The sequence below is a fragment of the Leptopilina heterotoma genome, unplaced genomic scaffold, assembly GCF_015476425.1.
Source record: "Leptopilina heterotoma isolate Lh14 unplaced genomic scaffold, ASM1547642v1 Lhet_0, whole genome shotgun sequence".
NCBI classification, from domain to species: Eukaryota; Metazoa; Arthropoda; class Insecta; order Hymenoptera; family Figitidae; genus Leptopilina; species Leptopilina heterotoma.
In genome coordinates this window covers 1,614,875-1,641,030 of record NW_025110811.1, presented here as the reverse complement: position 1 = coordinate 1,641,030, position 26,156 = coordinate 1,614,875, and the positions used below count along the sequence as shown (strand labels likewise).

The following is a 26,156-nucleotide window of genomic DNA, read 5'->3' as shown; positions in this document are numbered from 1 at the left end:
GTGTTTATTCATTTTAATGTTTAACCCAAAACAACAACGAATATTGCATCAAATGTGACGCACTCTGAAGTAAGATACTTTTACACGTTTTCTTTTTAAATTATAATTAAAACTTTGTTTTTAAATCCAGGGCTCGGATTGTGCGACTTTTTCGACTTTTTTCGACTTTTTTGTGAAAAAATGCGACTAATCGACTTTTTCGAGATTTGTTTTAGTAAAATTCGAATGAAATTTAAAATTTTTTTTTAAATTTAAAGTAAAAAGTTTGAGTTAAAAAAATGTTCTGTTACATTTATTTACAAATTTCTTTCAAATTTTTCGAAAACATCAATAACTTCTTTTTGAAATAAATATTTAATTATTATTTTTCCATAGGAATTAAAATTCTTCAAAAGATTCAAATTCAAAACTTTTTGAAATTAAACAACTTATAATTATATAATATATAATTATATAATATAATTATATAAATAAGACTTTATAAAAAAAAAATTTTTTTAATTATTTTTTATCCAAATAATTGAATTATTGAGAAGAAATTTATAAAACATTAGTAAGTAATTAAATTTTGTAGAAGAATGTTGATATTTACAAAGATAATTGAAATTTTAAGGAGAATTTAAAAAAAAAAATTTTTTTGAAAATAATTGAATTTCTGCGAAGAATTTTATTACTTTTGAAAATAATTGAATTTCTAGGATGAATTTTATTAATTTTGGCAAATAATTAAATTTCTGCGGAAAATTTTATTAAAAGTTATGATTTATTTCTTTTGTAATTTTCTTTAGAATATAAGATCTCTTTTGTTAAGGACTTTTTTGTCCGTCCAAATTTTAAATAAATAAAATAATTGAATTCTTGCAAAGATTTTTATTAATAATTGAAAAAAATGTATTTCCCGTCAAAAATTCAATTAAATTTTTGCGAAGAATTTTATTAAAATTCCTTAAAATAATTAAACTTCCGCGAAAAAATTTTGTTAATTATAAAAATAATTGATTGTAGAGAATTGATTTAAAATTTTTAAAAGTAATTAAATTTATTCAATTAAATTTAATTAAAATTTTGTATTGAAAATAATTTAATTCTTATCATTAATTTAATCAAAATTTTTCAAAATAATTGAATTTCTTGAGAAGAATTTTAGTAATAAAGGAAAATAATTGAATTCTTACGATAAATTTGATGAATTTTCGAAAATAATTGATGTCATGCGAAGAGTTCAAATTATTTTTTTGAAAATAATTCAATTCCTTTGAAGAATTTTATTTGGTAATTTATAAAAAAAAATTACTGCCAAGAATTTTAAAGTTTTTTAAAAATAATTGAATTCTTGTAAAGAATTTTATTAATTTTAAAAAATAATTGAATTCCTGTGGATAATTTTATTTATTTTTTCAGATAATTGAATTTCTGCCTAACATTTTATTAAACGTTTTAAAAATAATTGAATTATTACAAATATTTTTATTAATATTTGAAAATAATTGAATTTTTGCGAAGAATTTTATTACTTTTGAAAATAATTGAATTTCTAGGATGAATATTATTATTTATAAAGATAATTGAAATTTTGACAAGAATTTTATTAAAATTCTTTGCAAATAATTGAATTTCAGAGAAGAATTTTATTATTCACAAAGATAATTGAAATTTTGAACAGATTTTTTTTTTAAATCTTTAAAATAGTAATTGAATTTTGCAGAAGAATTTTGATATTTATAAACATAATTGAAAATTTGAGGAGAATTTAAAAAAAAATGTTTGAAAATAATTGAATTTCTGTAATTAAATTTTTATGATGAATTTTATTATTTATAAAATTTTGAGGAAAAATTTTTAAAAAAATTTGAATATAATTGAATTTCTGCAAAGAATTCTATTACTTTTGAAAATAATTGAATTTTAAAGAAGTATTTTATTATTTATAAAGATAATTGAAATTTTGACAAGAATTTTATTAAATTTTTTTTTTAAATAATTGAATTTCGGAGAAGAATTTTATTATTTATTTTATAAAAATAATTGAAATTTTAAAGAGAATTTAAAAAAAAATGTTAAAAATAACTAATTAAAATTTTGCTATGAGTTTTATTTAATTTTTTTAAATTTTATATCGGATTGTTTGATATTAATGTGTCTGTTGTTGAGAAATGTGCTTTTTTTTACAATTTTGACAATTTCATGTTTCCTTTTTGTCGTTTTTTCTAAAATTTTATGCGACTTTTTGTGACTTTTGTTGTAAATTTATGCGACTAAAGCGACTTTTTTTGAGTCTTAAAGACGATCCGAGCCCTGTAAATCATAAAACTAAAATCAGTTTTTATTAATTATTTCAGATATAATGAATGCACAATTGCACAATTTAAATATTTCAATTGAAACCATATCATTGGTTTTATTTTTAGTTATTAAATAGGGAACAATGGGGAATCGAAAGTCACTTCTGAGGGAAAAATCATCTAATAAAAAATATTATTTTAGTAACTTTTGCAAAAAATTTATAATGAAGTGGTAAGCTGGTGGTAAGTGAAATTGTTTACAAATCGAAAAAATTCTGTCTCTCAATTTTTTATTGCGAAAAAGTAAATTTCTATAGAGTATATATATATTCATTTTAAAAGAATATTATGCGGATTGATATTTTCTTGCAAAATTGCATTTCTACAGTCCTTATGCTGACTGAGACAATTTGTCTCCTTATAAATTTGCTGTTATAAATTTTCTCACGAGTGCAAAAGAATAAAGAATAATTTTTTTTTCGGTCAAAACAGTGAAAGTTTTAATACTTCTTTTTTTTGCAAACAATTTCTTATTATGTTTGCAAAAAAAAAAGACAGTGGCTAAAAGATCATGAAGTGTTATAATCATTGGTTTATAGCATTTTTACAGCATCTTTCGAACGGATATTAAGGTATTTCGAATCGAATGGAAAAAAAAAATTTCCAATTAATTTTAATGACCGATTAATAATTCTTTGTCGGAAACAAACATATAGTTTTACCCGACACAGGTATAGAAAATTGTAAGAAATAATGATAAACGAACTAAAAATTGAATTTTTATCTAAAAATCAAAAAAATACAATTTGTGAAATGTAAATAATGAAGCATTGATGTTAGAATACGGGAAATAAAAAAGTAATGGAAATACTCGGAGAATTTCTTCAAAATTCGAAATGAAAGGTAATGTTTTTAAAATGGCATTGAATGCTATAACCTCGAGAAGATCTTTTATTGACACATTTGCTTGAAAACAGGCTTAATAAGATGCGAGCACACGATGTGTGGAATCAATGTATATAACTCAACACGGAATATATAAAAATTCTGGTATTTTGTGCTCACGAAGGCAAATAACATTTATCACCTTGAGGAGTCATGAAACTCGTATAGAAATTTAATAAGACAAGAAATGGACGAGGATAGGTCACTTTAGAGTTTAAAAAAAGTATTAATGAATATTTCAAGATACAATCTCCTTTACTCTATTTAGTATTAGATACCCTGAGACATACATATGTATATGGATACTTCAGCCTAAAAGCTTTTTCTTTAAAAAAGAGTCAAGTGTATACATAATTTAAAGTCACGTTCCTAACATTTCCATAAAAAGCTTTTCCAACTTGTCTCAGAGAAACAAATATATAAAGAAACATTTCTATTAAATAAATTATTCTAAACCATATATTATCAACATTTTTAAAAATAATTCAATTCTTTTGGAGAATTAAAAAAAAAAATTGCAATTTTCCAACATTTTATTTCAAATTGTATAGAAAATTATTGAAATTCTGTGATAAGTTTTGTTATTTATGAAAATAATTGAATTCTCGAAACGAATTTTATTAAAAATTTTGTTAAAGAACTGAATTCTTGGGAAGAATTGAATTCATGGGAAAAATTTTATTTTTGAAATGAATTGAATTCTTGGGAAGAATTTTATTAACATTTTTTTAAAAAATTGAATTGCTTCGAAGAATTTTAAAATTTACGAAAATAATTGAATTGCTTTGAAGATTTTTATAAACATTTTTGACAATAATTGTATACCTACCAGCAAGAATGTTATATTTTACGAAAATAATTATATTCTATGATCAATTTTATTATAATTTTTCAAATTTATAAAGCATTTTATCAAAATTTTTAAAAATAATTGAATTCGCGAGAAAATTTTGATTATTTATGAAAATAATTGATTTCTTGCGAAGAATATTATTCAAATTTCTTTAAATAAATAAACTTCTTCAAAATTATTTTCATCATTTCAATTCAATTATTATTTTCTAGAATTATTAACTAAATTTTTTCTGTAAATCAATTATTTTTAATAACTTTTTGAAAAAGTTCCTTGAGAATTTTCAAATCCATTTGTTTACAATATTCAATTTTACGAAATTTCTTTACTTTTAAAAATAATTGAATTTTCACAAAAAATTTTATTAAAATTTCTGAAAATAATTGAATTTCTGAGAAGAAATTTTTTACTTTTGAAAAAAATTGAATTTTTGAAAAGAATTTTCTTAAAATTTCTGAAAATATTTGAATTGCTGCGAAGAATTTACTACTTTTGAAAACAACTGAAATTTCGGCAAGAATTTTATTAAAATTTTTAAAAAGAATTGAATTTTGGTGAATAATTTTGCTGTTTATAAAGATAAATGAAATTTTAAAAATAATTTATCAAAGTTTCTGAAAACAATTTAAATTCTGTGAAGAATTTCATTAATTTTGAAAATAATTGAATTTGTATAAATAAGTTTATTAAAATTTTTGTAAATAATTGAAAATCTGCAAAGAATTTTGACATTTATAAAGATGAATAAAATCCTGAAGAGAATTTTATTGAAATTTCTGAAAATAATTGAATTTCTACAAAGAATTTTACTACTTTTGAAATTAATTGAATTTTGCAAAGACTTTTATTAAATTTCTAGAAATAAGTGAATTTCTGGAAAAAAATTCCTTATTTTTGAAAATAATTGAATTTTTGCAAAGGATTTTATTAAAATTTCTGAAAATAATTGAAATTCTGCGAAGAATTTTATTACTTTTAAAAATAATTGAATTTTTACAAAGAAGTTCATTAAAATTTTTGTAAGCAATTGAATATCTGGGAAGAATTTTGACATTTTTGAAAATAATTGAATTTTTGCAAAGAATTTTACGACTTTTAAAAATAATTGAATTTTGCAATAAACTTTTATTAAATTTCTGTAAATAACTGAATTCCTTTAACGAATTTCATAACTTTTGAAAATAATTGAACTTTCGCAAAGGATTTTATTAAAATTTCTGAAAATAATTGAATTTTTGCGAAGAATTTTATTACTTTTGAAAATAATTGAATTTTGCAAAGAATTTTATAAAAATTTTTGAAAATAATTGAATTTCTGCGAAGAATTTCATATTACTTTTGAAAATTGAATTTCTGCAATCATTTGTAACTATTCTTCAATATTCAATTTTTTCATTCTTTTTTTCAGCAAAATTCTTCTATAAATCCATTATTTATTAAAATTGTAGACGCAACTCTTTTGAAATTCAATTAATTTTAAAATATTTAAGTCAAATTATTTATTAAATAATTTTTGAGTAGAAATTTTATAAGATCGAGAATTTTATAGATTCAAGAATTAAGTTATTTGAAAAGAAATTATATAAAATCACGATTTTCTAATTAAAGTTTGGAAAAAATTGGGTAGCATTTCAAATTTTCTCTCCGGGAAAATTTAAAATGCGACCCAATTTTTTCCTTGAGGTGGTATTATTTTTATTAACCGGGTGATACACTACTCTAAATAGTTGAAACAAGTGACAGACGGAAAAATATTTACTTGAGAAGAAAAGTGCGTTTGAGAGTGACTGTATGACATGCCGCAGTATTGTGATGAGCGTGAGATTATCTCACGTGTCGCTGACAATTGCAAACCAAGAATAGGGGCACCTTCGTCGAAGGAGTAATTATATAATTAACGATTCGCTTAGGATCCTGTTTATAACATATAAAAATACACTGCTTCTGACACGGAGAGTAGTGAGACAACTCTTCCATTAATAATAATAGACCTTTCTTTTTCTTCGACAAAACGGAAAATGATCCATGAATTTCTCAATGGAGGAAATCATTCGCGTATTTTTATAAACATTTCTGATTCTTTCTTTAATTTCATTTATTTCTTTCAGCTTCTTTTCTATAATTCTCTTTTCTTTCAATCAAGTATTAAGATAACTAAACGAAAATTTTTCGATACAATAAATAGTAAATAATAATAATCTTTATAAATAATAAAATTCTTCTCCAAAAATCAATTATTTTCAAAAATTAAAAAAAAATTATTGGTAAAATTTCAATTATCATCGTAAATAATAAAATTCTTCTCCAACATTCAATTTTTTTCAACAATTTTAATAAAATTCTGGTCAAAGGTTCAATTACCTTTATAAATCATTAAATTCTTTTCTAAAATTCAATTACTTTCAAAAAATTTTAGTAAAAATCTCGTCAAAATTTCAATTATCTTTATAAATAATAAAATTCTTCTCCAAAATTCAATTACTTTAAAAAATTCTTGGTAAAATTTCAATTATCTTCATAAATAATAAAATTCTTTTCCAATATTCAATTATTTACAAAAATTTAAATAAAATTATAATCAAAATTTCAATTATTTTCCTAAATAATCAAATTATTCTTTAAAATTCAATTATTTTCAAATTTTTTTTTTTTAAAGTATTGCCGTAAATTTTCAGTTTTCTTCGTAAATAATAAAATTCTTTTCCGATATTCAATTATTTACAAAAATTTTAATAAAATTCTGGTCAAAATTTCAATTATCTTTATAAATAATAGAATTTATTCTCTAAAATTCAATTATTTTCAAAAATTTCTTAAAAAATCTTGTCAAAATTTCAATTATTTTTATAAATTATAAAATTCTCCAAAATTCAATTATTTTCAAAATTTTTTTTAAAAATTCTTGGTAAAATTTCATTTATTTTTATAAATAATAAAATTCTTTTAAAAAATTCAATTAATTTCAAATTTTTTTAAAAAAATTCTAGTCAAAATTTCAATTATCTTTATAAATAATAAAATTCTCCAAAATTCAATTATTTTTAACAATTTTTTATAAAAATTTCGTCAAAATTTAAATTATTTTCAAAGATTTTTATAAAAATCTCGTCAAAACTTTAATTACTTTTATAAATAATTAAATCGTTCTCCAAAATTTAATTATTTTCAAAAAATTTTTATAAAAATCTCGTCATAGTTTCAATTATTTTTATAAATAATCAAATTCTTCTCCAAAATTCAATTATTTTAAAAAATTAAAAAAAAAAAATTATTGGTAACATTTCAATTATCTTCATAATAATAAAATTCTTCTCCAAAATTCAATTATTTTCAACAATTTTTATAAAAATCTCTTCAAAAATTTCAATTATTTTAATAAATAATCAAATTCTTCTGCAAAATTCAATTATTTTCAAAAATTTTAATAAAATTTTGGTCAAAATTTCAATTATCTTTATAAATAATAAAATTATTCTTCAAAATTCAATTATTTTCAAAAATTTTAATAAAATTCCCGTATATATATAATTTAATTCTTAAAATTTAATTTTTAAAAATTTTATTGAAATTCGTCGAAAGAATTCAATTATTTATAAATTTGTTGATGAAATTCTTCATGAGAATTCAATTTTTAGTAACATTCAATTATTTAATAAATTATTTATTTTTGTATTTAAATAATTTAATTCTCGTAGAATTTTATAATAAATTGGATTAAAAAATGAATTTCAGATACAAATTTAAATAATAATTGAATATTAAAAACAATATAGCTTGAATTTTTAGAAATAATTGAATTTTGAAAAGGTTTCATTAATTAAAATTTTTGAAAATTTTAATTTTTTATAATTGTAATGAAGAATTTCCGAATAACATGAAAGTTCAGTAAAATTGAATTACTAAATCAAATCCATACAAATGGATTGGAAAATTCTCACAAAATTTTTTCAAAAATTATTATAAAAATAATTGATTTAAAAGAAGAGAATTTCTGTTGTAAATTCTAGAAATGAATTAAAATTACAACTTCTAAATCTAATTTTATTGGAATTTTCCAGATAATGATAATAAACGAAATGATAATAAAGTTGTAATTTTGTTACCTTTTTTGAAATCGTATCAGAATTTATAAAAAAAATTAGAAATTCGTTTCTGAGAAAATGTGTGCTATAAATATTTAGACGCTCATTATAATGCTCAGACTGGTAGGCTGTTTAATTTCATATATTCATAACACATGTGATCAAACTCATAAACGCAGTTTAGATAAAAGGAACTTGAACTCATGTGTGTACATACTTAGTTTAGCCTCGAAAATTGACAGTATGAAAATATTGTTAAATCAAACATTTAAATGCCTTTATTTTCAACAATTGAGGGAGTGCTTTGTATTTCATTATAAAATCGAATTCAGTCCAAAATTGATAGATGAAACCTACTTTAGAGCATGTAACCTTGATTTAGTCACGGATGTCTATTTAGAAATAAAGTTCTCTGGATAATAAATCAATCCCTTAACAATCGTACAAATTGTTCTATTTTTAAATTATTCATTCTTTTATTACACTTTACAATTTTTTATTTTTATACTTTTTAACACTATTTTTGCAGACTTCGCACTCGATAATTAATTTTAAAAAAGTAGCAAAAAGTAGCAAAAAGTAGCTTTCAAACAAAAAAAAAAGTAGAAAAATGTAGCTATCGATAAATTAAACTTGACGACAAAAAAAATTCAATTTATACACTACAAAACTGACAAAAATTCTATTCTCTATTTTATTTTCCTGATTTTTTCCTAATTTTCATAAAAAATATTTACTTCTTTCTTATCCTGCTAATAAATTGAATTCCTGCAACAAATTCTATTATTCATGAAAGAATTTAAATATTTATGAAAATCATTGAATTCCTGCGAAGAATTTAAAAAATTTTTTAAATAATTGATTTCATTCAACTAATTTTATGTAAATTCTAATTTAAATAATTGAATTCCTGACAAATTGTTATTATTCATGAAAAACATTAAACTCTTACGAACATTTTTACAAACAATTATTTGTGAAAATAATTGAATTCTTGCGAACGATTTTATTAGAATTTTTAAAAAAAATTAAATTTCCAAGAAGAAATTTATTACTTTTAAAAATAATTGAATTCTTATAATAAATATTCTTATTTATGAAAATAATTGAGTTTTGCAAAGAATTTTATTAAAATGACTCAAAATAATTGAATTTTCGAAAGTAATTTTGTTCTTTCGCATAATTTTCTTCTTTCGAAGAATTATTTATGTAAATAATTGAATTCTTGCAAATAATTTTATTAAAATCTAAAAGAATAATTGAATTATTTTAAAAAAATTTAAATATTTGATTTTTTTTGAAAAATTTTATTAAAATATTTTAAAATAATTGAATTGCTGTGGAAAATTCTAATATTTTTATAAATAATATTGAATTCTTCCAAAGAATTTCGAAAAATAATTTTTTTTTTAAATATTTGATTTCTTCGAGGAATTGAAATTAAATATTTAAGAATAATTACATTTTTTTTAAGCAATTTCTGTAAAATTGTATTCAAAATAATTAAAATTTTGAGAAGAATTATTATTATTATTTATGAAAATAATTGAAATTTTACTAACAATTTTTAAACAAAATTTTAAAATGAATTGAATTTTTAAGAAGAATTTTATTATTTATAAAAGTAATTGAAATTTTGTCAAGATTTGCATTAAAATTTTTGAAAAAAATTGAATTTTGGAGAATTTTATTACTTATAAAGATAATTGAAATTTTGACCCGAATTTTATTAAAATTTTTGTAAATAATTGAATTTTGGAGAAGAATTTTATTAATTATAAAAATAATTGAATTATTGCGAAAAATTTTATTAAAATGTTAAGAAAAAATTAAATTTCGGTGATAAATTTTATTATTTTTGAAAATAATTGAATTTCCAAGAAGAAATATATTACTTTTAAAAATAATTGAATTCTTGTGATAAATATTGTTATTTTTAAAAATAATTGAATTTTTGGTGAATTTTATCAATTTTTTTTTAAATAATAGAATTCTTTTCCGAAATTTTATGGAAATACTAAAAACTGAAAATCATTGAATTGCAAAAAGTTTTTAAAAATAATTAAATTGTACAAAGAATTCTATTAAAATTTTTTAAAAATAATGAATGTCTGTGATGTACTTTATTAAATTTTTTTGTAAATAATTGAATTCTTGTAATAAATATTCTTATTTATGAAAATAATTGCGTTTTGCAAAGAGACTTATTAAAATACCTCAAAATAATTGAATTTTCGGGAATAATTTTGTTATTTATCGACATAATTGAGTTTAGTTATGTAAATAATTGAATTCTTGGAAATAATTTTATTAAAATCTAAAAGAATAATTGAATTATTTCAAAAAATTTTAAATAATTGATTTCTTTTGAATAATTTTATTCAAATATTTGAAAATAATTGAATTCTTATGAAAAATTTTAATATTTTTGTAAATAATTGAATCGAAGAAATTTATTACTTTTAAAAATAATTGAATTTTTGTGATGAATATTGTTATTTATGAAAATAATTGAATTTTGGATGAATTTTATCAATTTTTTTTAAAAATAATTTAATTCTTTTGCGAAATTTTATGAAAATACTAGATATTGAAAATAATTGAATTTCGAATATTTTTTGAAAATAATTGAATAACGTAAAAAAAGTAGTAATAATAACAGGTTTTTAGTAGATGAGTGCGAAACCTGTTTTTGTGACACATTTCGATTATTTATCATCAGTTGCATTATTATGTTGGTAGCTATTGTAATGCGATTAAAATAATGAAAAATTGTCCCGCATTAAAAATCACGTTGCAAAATTTCACTTTCTATTTTTAAAAGATTGATAACAAAAATACCATGGAAATCTTTTTTTCTGAATAGAATTTAAAAATTTCAAAAACTCATTTATTATAAAGAAATACGAGTCCAATTTTTTTTAACGTCATCATAAATTTTTCACTCGTCAGTATATTTTGTATGCGTAAAAAAAACTCCATATTTCAAATTACAAAAACTGGTCAAAAGTTGTCAGAGATTTTTTATTAAAAAGAAACAATTATTAAAAAAAAGAAAGATTTACTTTCTTTTTAAAAAAATATTTACTTTCTTTTTAAAAAAAATATTTACTTTCTTTTTAAAAAAAATATTTATTTTCTTCTTTTTTAGTGGTAACAATTCTTTTTCTTAAGACATTGTTTCATATATACTCACAAAACTTATGCTTTCCAGTGTAAAGCTTCCCCTTTAATCGGGAGTCAAGAACAATGAACCATTTACTCGGTTAGTTTGTAATTTTTTTTTTTTAAACAGCTATACAGATATATACGCACCTTTGTGCGTTTAGATGAGAATAACAGAAAGGATATATTTTTTCATTTAAATATTTCTGCTTTTTCAATTTCGAAAAGCTATTAGTATAACAAATTAGTGTCCATTAATTTATACTCTGTTTTTGAATTCATGCCTATTAAACTCTTTATGTAGAAAAATAGTTCTCTTTGTGGATATGAGGATTTTTAATTACCTCTTGTCAGTACCTGGAGTATAAAAAAATAAAAAATGTGAAAGAAAGAGTAATTGGGACAGTAATTTTAGACTTTGGTTTACTACTAACATGAGGTTCATTCTAGTGTGCGACGAAATTCTCATTTACTGTATTGTCGCCAGCCCAGAAGAGAGAGAGAGAGAGAGAGAGAGAGAATTTAGGTGTTTATATATATAGAGACGGAAGGTATGACATGAGTAATATCTTTAGGTTTAATTAAAAGTTCTGATAAATTGTTACTTGAGTTAAAGAATTACAAACACTCTTTACTTGTCGAGTCGAAAAAATCACTTTGGCTTTGAGATATCCAACGATATTTCAAGTATAATTAAAATCAGATTTAGAATTTTGGGAATGTTTAAAAATTACGTCACGCATTTTATTCTGGATTTCTTATAATAATCAAATCACATCGTCATTCATCCGTAACGGAAGCGTAATATTTAATTTAAATGAATGTTTCTTTTTTTTTTAATAAAAATCCCTGATCTGATCTGCGGCAACTGATATTTTTTCAGAACAAAAAAAAAATAAATAAATACAAATTTTATTTATGTGCCGAATAAAATTTGTATATTTAAAACAAATAAATTACTATGACACTGAGATAAATATATATACATTTGCTGAACTGAAATAAACTTCAAATTTTGTTGAAATAAAATTTTCCTCTGGGTGCAGGACGGACGAAAATTGTATGTACTTATAGTGAAGTGTAAAGTATCAAAAAAATGTACATTGGGATGAAATAGAACATAATATTAAGATTGACTTTCTAATATACACTTCCATCATGTCATAAAATCTGAGAATGTTACATAAAATTTAAATATAAATCCTCACGGATTATAATCCAATTTCATTTTCATATTATATAGATGGTGCGAGAGAGGTGAAAAGGACAAATGATATGCCCCTCCTTTCTCTTTTCTATATTCAAAATTGTATTCACGTTTCACTCAAATATTTCGGATCTGACGCGATAGTCACCGTTTTCGACTTTCTAAAAATTATAATATACAAATTGAAAAAAATTTTTTACCTCTATTGCCTAATGTATTATGTGGAATAAATATTTGACCCTTTATTTTGAATTACTGCTTAATTTTTATTGACTCGAAAAAGTTTATTTTCCAAATTTTCGAATAAAATATTTTTCATTTCACTTAAGAAATAAAAAAAAATAAAATATTTTCATTTAATTTAAGGAATAAAAAAAATTTTTCTATTTACCTTAAGAAATAAAATAAATAAATAAAATATTTTTCATTTAACTTAAAAATATCAAATTGTAACGAATTGATACTAAAAATGTGGATCAAATCAAGAATTGATTCAAAATTTTGGCATAAATTTGATCCAATTTGATATCAATTTAATACTTCCAAGAAAACTGTGTTAGGCACAAAGAGAAAAATTTTTCAAATTGAATTTAAAGATATTCATTAATAGACGTCGCACATTCAATCATTTTCATAAATAAAAAAATTTTCACGAAAAAATTAAATTATTTAAAAGTTTAAAACAGAATTTTCCTAATATTTTTCTAAAAAAAATCAATTATTTAAATATATTTTTAGAAAATTCTTCGCAAGAATTCAATTATTTTTAAAAATAATAAAATTCTTTTTAGGAATCAAAGCAAAAATCCAATTATTTTTATAAATAATATACAACTTTCAAAGAAATTCAATTATTTAAAACACAATTTTCATAAATTTTGTTGAAAAAAATCATTTCTTTAAACAGATTTTTTTTAAATCTTCTCAAGAATGCAATTATTTTAAAAACTTTATTAAAGATCGGTGACAAAAATTCAATTATTTTCATAAATAACAAAACTCATCACATAATTTCAATTATTTTTAATACAATTTTAATCGAATTCTTCAAGAAATGTAATTATTCTTAAAAATTTTATTAAAATTCGTCAAAGGAATTCAATTATTTAAAAATCTGTTGATAAATTTTGATAAAAAATTCTTTATGAGAATTTAATTTTCAGAAACATTCAATTATTTAATAAATTGTTTATTTTTGTATTTAAATAATTGAATTTTTAAAAGGTTTCAAGTTAAAATCTTTCAAGATTTGATTTTTTTATACTTTTTTTTCTGTAGAATTAAGTTTTTTGAAAAAGTTTAATTAAATTTTTTTGAAATTATTTTACTTAATTTTTTAGTTTTTACTATTTATTTATTAATTGAAAAATTTCCGAATAATCGAAAGTTTACAAAATTGAATTGTAAACAAATGGGTTTGAAAATTATATTAAAAATAATTGAAATTCTGCGATGAGTTTTATTAGTTATACAAATAATTGAATTCTTGCAACTTATTTTACTGAAATTTTAAAAAAATAATTAAATTTCTGCGAAGAATTTTATTATTTATAAAAATAATTGAATTTTTGCGAAGAATTTGATAAAAATATTCTTAAATAATTGATTTTTTTTAAATTCTAGAAAAATTTTATTATTTATAAAAAAATTGAATTCTTCCGAAGAATTTGATAAAAGCCTTTTTAAATAATTGATATTTTTTTTTAAATTTGGAAAAATTGTATTAAAAATAATTGAATTCCAGTAAAAATTGTATTATTTATGAAAATAATTGAATTCTAGCAACGAATTTTATTAAAAATTTTAAAAATAATTGAATTTCTGAGAACACTTTTACTATTTTTAAAAACAATGGAATTCTTGCGAAGTATTTTAACAAAAGTTTTAAGAATAATTGCATATTTCGAGAATTAATTTAAAACTATATTAAACATAATTGAAATCCAACGATGAGTTTTATCAATTCATTTTTAATTACATTTCTTGAATGAATTTAATTATTATCAAAAATTTTAATGCAAATCTTCGTAAAAATTCATTTATTTTAAAAAATATCGATAAAGTTCTTTAAAAGAATTTAAATTTAAGAAATATTTAATTATTCAGATAAATTATTTATTATTTAAATAATTTCATTCTCGTAGAAGTTTCTAATAAGAATTGATTTAGAATTGAATAAAATAAAATGATTCGAGTTTTGAATAATTTTATTTATAAATTTGAAGAAAAAAATAATTGAATTTTGAAAGAATTACTTTTGTAATTTTTAGAAATAGTTAAATTTCAAAAAAGCGTTACATTCAAATCATTTGAAATATTTTAATTCCTGTAGACAAAATAAATAGTTAAATATTTATTTAAAAAAATTATTCTGCACTGAAAAAAAAATTTATTTGATTCAAATAACCGAATAATTGACTATTATCAATTAAATATTTAATTGAATCAAATAATATTTATTGGAGTCAAGTAAATGGTTCAATTCATATTTGCTTCAAATACTGAAATTATTGGTTCAAATACCATTTAATTGACTCCAATAAATATTATTTGATTCAAGTAAATATTCAATTAATAATAGTCAATTAATCGGTTATTTGAATCAATTAAATTTTTTTTCAGTATATTTTTGAATGTAATTTAATCAGAAAAAATGGAGTCAAGTTTAATTTTTCCATATAGCTACTTTTTTACTACTTCTTTCTGTTTACTTCTTTTTTACTTTTCATTTACTCTCTTAATTTCAATCGGTTAAAAATCATGGTTTTTAGTTACAATCAGTAACTTTTTGCTTCTTAAGTAGTTAAAAATAACTGATTTTCAGTTTTAAAAAATAACTGAAAAATTAGTTAAACTTGACTAATTGTATCAGACAAAAAAAATTTACTGAAACATCAGTTATTTTTAACTGTCATTAAAAATGTTACTATTTGAATTAGCGACTGACTTTTTGCTTCTAAATCAGTTATTTTTAAGTGATTCAAATTTAGAGAGTAAGTTACTTTTTGCTACTTTTTTAAAATGAATTATTATCGAAGCCTGCAATAGTTAATTGAATGATCTCCATTCGACAATTGATGGAGATATTTTCTGCAATTATCTTCAGTATGCATTTTGTTCGTTTAAGCAATATTCAATTAAGTGGATGAAAAAATTAAATGTTGTTATCAGTACTCATTGATATCAGTATACTTATTAAATGAGATTAATTTGTCGGGACCGATTGATTGATTAGTCAAACAATATGATTATATCAAGTGGATGCTGATTTACATGGTAAGTATCTTATTTTATTGTTTGTATCACTTGACTGCTATTTGGGCAAAAAATTACTTTCGCCGATTTTCACAAACATAATTTTAATTAAACATAAACCAATAAATATTTAATTAAACATAAACCAATAAATATTTAATTAAACATAAACCAACAAATATTTAATTGAACATAAACCAATAAATATTTAATGAAACATAAACCAATAAATATTAAGGGCTAATTCCACCAACCTTAATTAAAAGTTAATCAATGACAATTGATTAAACTAATCAATAATAAAACTAATCCCCTAAATTTTTAGGGACTGATTGGTTGATTGAGGATTTAATCATTGATTAACGCTTTTAATCGTAATTGGTGAAAGTGGCCAAACATATTCCAATATTTAATTAACCGATAAATATTGGACATTCTTAAAGCATTTGATCTGGAAAAGGGTGTACATGTCAACAACGAACCTTTCATGTCATTCTGAAATGCCATTAGTTTTCTAATCTTCAACTTTTAATGCTTCGATCCAGGCAATATTGGTGTTGCCCCCCAAAAATTTGGTCACTTTTATGGCTAAAAGCGAGGCTAAAAGCGAGGCTAAAAGTTTATTGGCACACGCGTGATTCCAACAGACCTATCCTGTCGGCGAACCACATGTTTTATGCGGTTTCAGAAAAATCCGAATAACAATATTCCACTATTTTGCTGCACATTTATCCTAGAGAGTGAAAAAAAACACAATATCTTTCTAAGTTTCTTTAATTGTTCCTCATTATTCCCATCACCAATATCACCAATCTCTTAGTTTCGAACTTTTTCAAAAATATTTCACATCTTCAAAAATAAATTCACATTCCACTTTTGAAGTTCAATTTTCGAACTTCGCTTTTCAATTCGAAAGCTTCTAACTTTTTGTTTCGATTGTAACAATTTATACTTAATTGCAGAAATGCAGATTCAACATTATTTACATTCTCATAATTTTTATTTCTTTACCGGTGCAGTGATTGAACCGTTCTTCCATCACATAAAACAACTACCTGTTGTTAAAGAAGAATGTTTTCGTTAATTAATGATTTTTTCGTTAATTAATAATGACAGTCGGTGGGGTTAGTTGCGGATGATGTTCTGAATTGAGGGGAGGAAAAATTTGAGTCATTTGTTTGCAGTGGACAATGGTAAACAAAGATTTTTTGTTATTGAAAAAGGAAACGGCGATGTGACAGTGTGGCTGTACGTACGCCAGTCACGGCTCGAAAGTCGACGAGTACTGCAGGCATAGTGGAATAGTAGAGGCGAGCCACGCGACTCTCAAAGTCGAAAGCAAAGCCGCGCAAGATGGCCACCTCTCTTCAGCAGTGTTGGCAGAGCGGATTGGCTCGCCGGCATTTTCAGGTGCTCAACTTATCGCGGCTGATAATACACACAAAAGACCTCTAGTTTAAATGTTTGATAATGATAATGCGATTGCAGGAACTTTTCGCGAATAATGGGTGAGAAATGAAAGTTTTTAAAAAACTTTATTTTAACTACTTTGAAAAATTTTGAACTTTTTTGCTTCTACCGTTAGTAAAAAATAACTGATTGTCAATGCAAAAACAAACAACTGATTTTCAGTAAAAAATAAACTGAAAAATTAGTCAAATTTGACTATAATTAATTAGTAACTAATAATTTGGAAGTAAAAAGATGTAAAGAACTGATTGTCAATGAACTGATGACTGATTGTCAGTAAACCTTAAATGATTATCAGTAAAGCATAACTGATTGAAGGTTAAAAATAACTGATTGTTATTGAAAAATAAGTGATTGTTATTTAAAATAATTGATTATTATTTAAAAATAACTGATTGTTATTTGAAAATAACTGATTGTTATTGAAAAATAACTGATTGATATCGAAAAATAACTAATTGTTATTTAAGAATAACTGATTTTTATTTAACAATAAGTGATTGTTATTTAACAATAAGTGATTGTTATTTAACAATAACTGATTGCTATTTAAAAATAACTAATTGTTATTGAAAAATAACTGATTGTTATTTAAGAATAACTGATTGTTATTTAACAATAAGTGATTGCTATTTAACTATAACTGATTGCTATTTAAAAATAATATTTGTCGCAGTTAAAAAAACTGATATTTCAGTATATTCTTTAACTAATTTAATTAGTCAAATTTACCTACAATTTTTCAATTTATTTTTTTACTGATAATCAGTTGTTTTTGCTTTGACAATCAGTTATTATTTCTACTATAATAGGAGAAGCAAAAAAGTTTAACTGATTCAAATTTAGAGAGTATAAATTCCATGTATACAACGTGACAGCAATCTTAATAGAAATTAAAAGTAGAAAAAGTCAGTTTCAGTCAGACGGAATATTTCTACTTCAGGGAAAAATCAGGGATTTTTATTAAAAGTATTGAAGAAAATTAAATTTTTAAAATTCAATTTTGGGCTTTTTTTCATTGATCTGGAGCTTTTTTATTAAAGAAGAGCTTTTTCCGAAACACAAAGGTACTCAGTAACTTTTTTAGAATTTACTTCCAATTCAGAAAATATATTTGTTTCTCGAAAAACGACAATTTTTTAAAACAATTTTTGTAGGTGATTATCAAATTTATTCTTTTTTTTTCATTGAATTGGAGCTTTTTTTTATTAAAGAAAAACTTTTTCCGAAACATGAAAGTATGCAGAACTTTTTTAGAATTTATTTCTGATTAAAAAAAAAAAATTTTCTTGAAAAATATCAATTTTTAATGAATTTAAATAGAAATTTTAAGAACAACTCATTACGAAAATTCAATTATTTTCAAAAGTGATAAACTTCTTTGCATAAATTCAATTATGTTCAAAATTTAAAAAAAAATTCTCGTCAAAATTTCAACTATCTTTATAAATAATAAAATTTCATCTCCAAAATTCAATTATTTTCAAAAAAAAAAAAAATTAATTACATTATTGGCAAAAATTCACTTTTCAAAAATTTACCTCAATTCAATTATTTTTAATATCTAGTATTAAAAAAAAATTTCCAATAGAATTCAATTATTTACACAAAATTTTAATAACAATTTCACAGGAATTCAATTACTTATCAAATTTTTTTTATAAATTTCTTCATACTAATTCAATTATTTTTAATTTTTTAATGACGTTTCTCGAAAGAATTTAAATATATATAGAGAATTGAAAAAAATAGTTCTGAGAAATTCAATTATTTCGAAAAATTTAAATAAAATTCTTTTAAAATTTCTATTATTTAAAAAAATTTTTACAAAATACTTTACATGATTTAGTTAAAAATATTGCAATTTAAATAAAATTTTCCTATACAATTCAATTATTTGCAATACAATTCTTCTTAAAAATTCAATTATTTTCACAATAACACATCTTTTTTTATGAGAATCCAATTATTTAAAAAAATTTCAATTAAATTCTTCGCAAGAAGTCAATTATTTACATAAATAATAAAATTTTTCTCGAGAATTCAATTATTTTAAAACAATTTTGATAGAATGCTTTATAAATTTGAAAAAAATTATAATAAAATTGATTATAGAATACAATTATTTTCGTAAAATATAAATTCTTCCTAGGAATACAACTAATGTCAAAAATGTTTGTAAAAATCTTCGAAACAATTCAATTATTTTCGTAAAAAATAAAAATCTTCGAAACAATTCAATTATTTTTGTAAAAACTAACATTCTTCGAAGCAATTCAATTATTTAAAAAAATTTAAACAAAATTCTTCCCATGATTTCAATTCTTTTCAAAAATAAATTTTTTCACCTGAATTCAATTATTTAAAAAAAAAATTTAATAAAATTCTTCGTTAGATTTCAATTATTTTCAATTTTTTACTGAAATTTCTCGATTGAATTCAATTATTTTGAAAAAGTTTGAAGAAATTCTGAGAAAATCAATTATTTAAAAAAATTTGAATTAACTTCTTCACAAATAATTAATTATTTTCATAAATAATCATATTTTTAAAAATTTTGATAAAATTCTTCATAAAAATTCAATTATTTATTTTTTTATTTAAATAATTGAATTCTCGAAAAATGTTTCTATTAAAAATTGATTAAAAGGTGAATTTCACTGTAAACATAATTTTAATAAAATTTTTACAAGAATTTAATTATTTATCAATTATTTATAAATTTCTTCACACTAATTCAACTATTATTAATTTTTTAGTTGAAGTTTCTCTAAAGAATTCAAATGTATACAGAGAATGGAAAAAATAGTTCTGAGTTCGACGCTAGTCTTGACAATTTTTTTGAAACAATTTTTGTAGCCGATTATAAAATTTGGTCTTTTTTGTTATCAAATTGGAGCTTATTTTATTAAAGAAGAGCTTTTTTTGAAGCACGGAAATATGCAGAACTTTTTTTAGAATTTACTTCCCATTCAGAAAAAATATTGTATCTTGAAAAAAGACGCTGGAACTTGTTCTCTATTATTAACCATAGTGATTAAAGTCTATTACAGTCAGACACACGAAATCAAATTAAAGAAAATTTCTGTTTTCGCCAGACGTTTTGAATTCTTTTAATTTTTTAATTTTTGTACATTGAGACTTAATAATTAATAATACTTTTAAATAATGACAATGATAAGAAACTATTTCGCCAGCAGAAAGGAAATAACGAAATAAGTAGAAAGAAGAAGAATAAGTAGAAAAATCACTTTTAAGTCAGACTGTTTTTAATTATAATTCCATTGCTTTCTATTTATTAAAATTTCGTTTTGATATAGTAAAAGACTAAATATTTTTTGATAGTAAAATTCAGACTGTTATACAAAAGTATTTTACAGAGTTCGTGAGAAAAATATAAAATTACCCAGTGAGAAATTGCCAATAGACTTTAATCGGTCCAATATCGGTCCAATATTGGTTGCCGTGCTGGGCGCCGATTGACTCCCAATATTGGACCAATATGGGCTGATGCTTGGGATGTAACGGCATCGCCAATCATCGGTTGTCAATATTGGTCCAATATTGGCCGAATATTGGCAACCAAGAGAAAAAAATTTTTTTAAATAAATTTTTTTTAATTAAATAATAATAATAAAAAAATAATGTTTATAATTTTTGTTTAATATATTTATTTGTTTAATTATTTATTTTTAATAATTCATGTAAATAATAAATAATTTATTATTTATAAATTATAATTATTTAAAAATGCAGCAGCTATTAGAAAATAGCATTCTGCAAAAAAATTCTATCATTGAAAAATCAATGATAGGCGAGAGAAATCCGCGTCTTTAAATTGATTCGCAGATGATAGACAAGAGATATCCGCGTCATTAAACGGATTCGCAGATATACTCTGGTCTCGCGACGAATCTCTCGATACTTATATACACTGGAGTCGCCGTGTCAGTTGCGAGAACGGTTACAGCGTCCCTCTTTCGGCGGAGATAAGAATTGTCACGTAAACTGCTAAATCGCTTTACCGACCGCCTTATTATACCCGCAGTTTACGTGACAATTCTTATCTCCGCCGAAAGAGGGACGCTGTAACCGTTCTCGCAACTGACATGGCGACTCCAGTGTATATAAGTATCGAGAGATTCGTCGCGAGACCAGAGTATATCTGCGAATCCGTTTAATGACGCGGATATCTCTTGTCTATCATCTGCGAATCTATTTAAAGACGCGGATTTCTCTCGCCTATCATTGATTTTTCAATGATAGAATTTTTTTGCAGAATGCTATTTCGATTATTTCCTAATAGTTGCTGCATTTTTAAATAATTATAATTTATAAATAATAAATTATTTATTATTTACATGAATTATTAAAAATAAATAATTAAACAAATAAATATATTAAACAAAAAAATTATAAACATTAATTTTTTATTATTATTATTTAATTAGAAAAAATTTATTTAAAAAAATTTTTTTCTCTTGGTTGCCAATATTCGGCCAATATTGGACCAATATTGACAACCGATGATTGGCGATGCCGTTACATCCCAAGCATCAGCCCATATTGGTCCAATATTGGGAGCCTTTATTGGACCGATGATCGGTCTCTTGGCTCCCAATATTGGACCGATATTGGACCGGTGAGAAATTTCTCACTGGGTAACATTATTGAAAAGCATCAGTAGCAAAAGGAGTCGAAGTCAGACAAATCTCATTATTTTTGACTTTAAAAATTGGTGGATCAGTGGAAAAAGACAATTGTAGTCAGACAAATATTAGGATTTTTTACTATTATTAATGTGTGCCTTTTGACGTCAAGTACAATTTTTTATTTGCAATTAGAGAAAAAAAAACAAAGAAAGAAAAGTTTGTCTGACTTTCCTAATTTCCTGTCAATTTGCTGCAAGTAGTAAGAGTCAATTTTAAGTCAGACGTTTTAAGTTCCTATAAAAAATAGAAGAAAATAATAGATAACTAATTAGAGGTAATTGACATTGATTGCTGTAAAATTCAAAAATTCGTCCGCCCCCACGAAGGAGCAGACAAAAGGACTACTGGAATTTAATTCTAAATGAAAATATAATGAAGTTTGGGTGTTAGAAATATTGTCGCATTTGGATGAAAAGTGAATTGGACCCTTCAACAACCCTTTCGCAAATCTGCTTTGACGAAGGGCAATTAACGTTCCACATCAATTACCCTCCGGTAGTCGACCCTGAAAGGAATGTAAGTAACTGCAAATTTCCGGTAGACAGACCAGCCAGGATGGACTCCAGTTTATCCCATAGTGATGGGCGTATCTCGTTCGACTCTTTCCGTTTATATGTAAGTTATGTTACAGTCTCTTCAACAGACTTTTCCCGCACTTATTTATCCATTTATTACAGATATATTCTAGTTCAATATACTTTTTTTCTAGTTCAATACTCTCTAAATCTGAATTAGCAGTTTTCTACTAATGAACTATGTGCGAATACATTTACAAATTTAAATTACTAACAGTTTTGACTATTTTTTAGTAGTTCTCTACTAATTGCTATAGTAACTACTAATTCATTATACACAGTTTTCGCTGCAGATATCAAATTGAAATAAAAAACGAAGTAAAACACAGTTTTCTTGAAATTATTAATTTAATGACAAAAATTTGAATCAATTTTTGATTTGATACTTTTAAGTTATAACTGTGAAACTATGGATTGAGTCATAACTTTAGTACCTAAAATTATACTTCAAAGCTTTAGGCAAAAGGTTTCGGATTTTGAACATTTTATTCAAAAATGGGTAAATATTATTGATTTTTGAAATAATCAAATACAAATTTTAATAGATTTTTTATATTCTCTTCTCGAATACAAGCGCACTTGTTTTTTTCCCCCTCATCTAAAAAGTCATCTCTTTCATAAAAATGTAGATATAATTGAATTTGTCTACAGCTCCTTTTATAAATCAAATAAATCCTTTCTTAAATACATATAATATACGTCTCGCCATTCTTAATAACGATTCCTATTTCTCAGGGAAAAATCAACCCTACAGGAAACTGATTTCTCGTAAAATAAAATTTGTTTTTGAAACGAAGTGAGTAAATAATGTTACGGCATCTTCTTCGTCGAAATATCCTCATACACACGTACACCATGAAAGAAGAAGAAGAAGAAGAAGCTGGATACAATTTACTATATTTTCCCTTCTGCCTCTGTCTCTCGTATCTGCGGCAGGTGTTCCAAGATCGATAAACAGATCGCAAAAGGAGAGTGAGAGAGAGATTCTCGGTATACGCAAAAGGCACACAACTGTACACCATGATTCTTCTGTTACAGTTGTGCAAAATCTTATTGACATTTGAACATGTATTTCATTTCAAATGCCTCTCTCTTTCTTTATTTTTTCATTTCTCCTTCTTTTTCTGTTTCTACTTCTCCTTCTCTTTCTTAATTTTTTATTCTCTTTTTAAGCACAGTTTTCTTCAAAGTGTAAATTGATGCCAAAAATTTGGATCAATTTTTGATTTGGTCCAAATTTTTGGCATCAATTTTCGATTATTGGTTCACATTTTTAGCATCAATTTTTTTATTTGGTCCTCATTTTTACTATAATTGGTTGCAATTGATACTTTTAAGTTAACAGTAGTAAATTAGTCGCGCACAATTGCAACTAATTCAACAGTTCCAATTCGTTCGCATTAAATAATTTCTATAATCGTTTCTATATAAAAATATAGTTTCTATATTCCTTATAATATAGAATTAGAAACTCCTTATTTTGTCCCAGGAAAACCATGCGAGGACAATCAATAAAAAAAAACATACAGTTCGTAAAGCAAATAAAAAAATATCCAAGAATATTAAAATTGCGCATTGATTCTATTCTTGAAGTACCTATTAGAATATATACATTAATAATGTGATTTTATTTCCCATGAACCTAAATCTATACGCGTCGAAGCAGGATAATCTATGGAAATTAAAATTAACACCTTGTGAATTCCTCGTGAGAAAACTATGTAGAGCAAGTATATACTTATTAGCTAATCTTTTTAAATATGCATTCTAAGACTCAATATATTCATCTGAGCGTATAACCATTGCGAGTCGTTCTTTTATGTTCACCATTTATTTCTCTCTTTAATTATTATGATAATACACCCTTTAAGTATAGACGCGAGGTTGATATTTCCTTGTCCTCTTTTTAGAAGTGCGAAACAAAAATATTCGCAACTTGAAGAAATACGAGCTGTACTTTCTTCACTAGTATAATATAAACTTAGAGATTTTATTTTATCTTCTTCGGCATCTTAAGGGAATGCAAAATTCGATGAAATTTTGTTCAATAATGTAAAAATAAAATTAAAAATAAAATTTCTTCAATTGCAACGAATTGATACCAAAAATGTGGATCGAATCAAAAATTGATCCAAATTTTCGGCATTAATTTAATTCGATTTAGTATCAATTTGATACTTTTAAGAACTTTATTCTCAAAACTTTAAAGAAGACTCAAATAATATACAAAATTATAAATTTAAATCCCGGTATTTTTGAATATGAAAAAAAAAAACTCGTTTGAATGTACGCTTGATTATTATATGAAGATAATAAGATTTAAAGAGTTCTGCGTTTCGTTTAGTGAGAGGAGTATAAAAAAAAGTGGAAATATCGACGACATTCGAGCACCTCTCTCAGCCTCGAGGTATAAAATAACTTTTCAATGAATGAAAGAGATGAAATCATATAATGAAGAATGACACAGAAATCCCAGTATATACTATATACGAATCGTAGTAATAGTAAACTGTCGAGTAAAAGCATTAATGGCAACGGTACATTTTAGAATCGTAAATTCCCAGAATTGCGAAGGCCTCAGAAAAATCTTTAATACTCTTGCTGTATTATTTCCATTTAAAAAAAGAATCATTCAAAATTTTACTGGAACTTTAAGAAATTATTTTTACAGACTAATTTTTTTTAAATTTAAAATTATTATTTCGAATAATTTAAAAACACTTTTTTTGAAAATTCTTCAATTTATTGAATAATTCAATATTTCTTAAATTGGAATTCTTATAAAGAACTTTATCGACATTTTTTAAAATAATTGAATTTTTACGAAGAATTGAATTTAAATTTTTGATAATAATTAAATTCATTCAAGAAATATGATTAAAAATGAATTGAAAATAATTATTACACTTTAAGAAACATATAATATCAAATTTTTTTAAATAAATGAATTTTTTCGAAGAATTTTATTTAAATTGTTAAGAATAATTGCGTTATTATTGTAATTAAATTAAAATTATATTAAAAATAATTGAAATTGTATATTATTCGAGAAAATAATTGATTAGGTATTATTAAAATTTTCAAAAATATTTAATTCCTGCGATAAATTTTATTATTTATAAAATTAATTGAATTTTTGCAAAGAATTTTATTACAATTTTTTTAAAATTGAAATTTTAATTGAATTCCTCCGAAGAATGTTATTATTTTTAAAAATAATTGAAGTTTTAGGAAGTTTATTAATTTTTCTGAAATAATTAAATTTTTGCGAAGAATTTTATAAAAATTTCTAAGAATAATTAAATTCCTGTGAAAATTTATTTATTCATGAATATAATTCAATGTTTGCAAAGAATTTTATAAAAAAAAAATGTTTAAATAACTGAATTCTTTCGACAAATTTTAGTAAAATTTTTAAAAATTTAGTTTAATGAATTTTAATAAACAAACTAGCCAAACTATCCGCGCGCAAGTGCGCGGGAATGTTGTATGGGGCTGCTTATTTTACACAATTTAAAAAATTTTAAAGAAATAATTATTATAACCTAACAAAGATATTTAACTAACTAAAATTCAAATAATTTCACTCAATGGTCTCAATTTAAATAGA

The 26,156-nt window shown here is 22.7% G+C and overlaps 1 protein-coding gene across 1 annotated transcript in view; it reads right to left on the bottom strand.

The window, feature by feature from the left end:
• Nucleotides 1-17,069, bottom strand: part of LOC122497565 — a 242,112-nt gene extending 225,043 nt beyond the window's left edge. The window contains exon 1 of the mRNA XM_043608585.1: nt 16,272-17,069. The gene's annotated coding sequence lies outside the window, so the exon portion shown is untranslated. The remainder of the gene's footprint in view (nt 1-16,271) is intronic.
• Nucleotides 17,070-26,156: the final 9,087 nt, after the last annotated feature.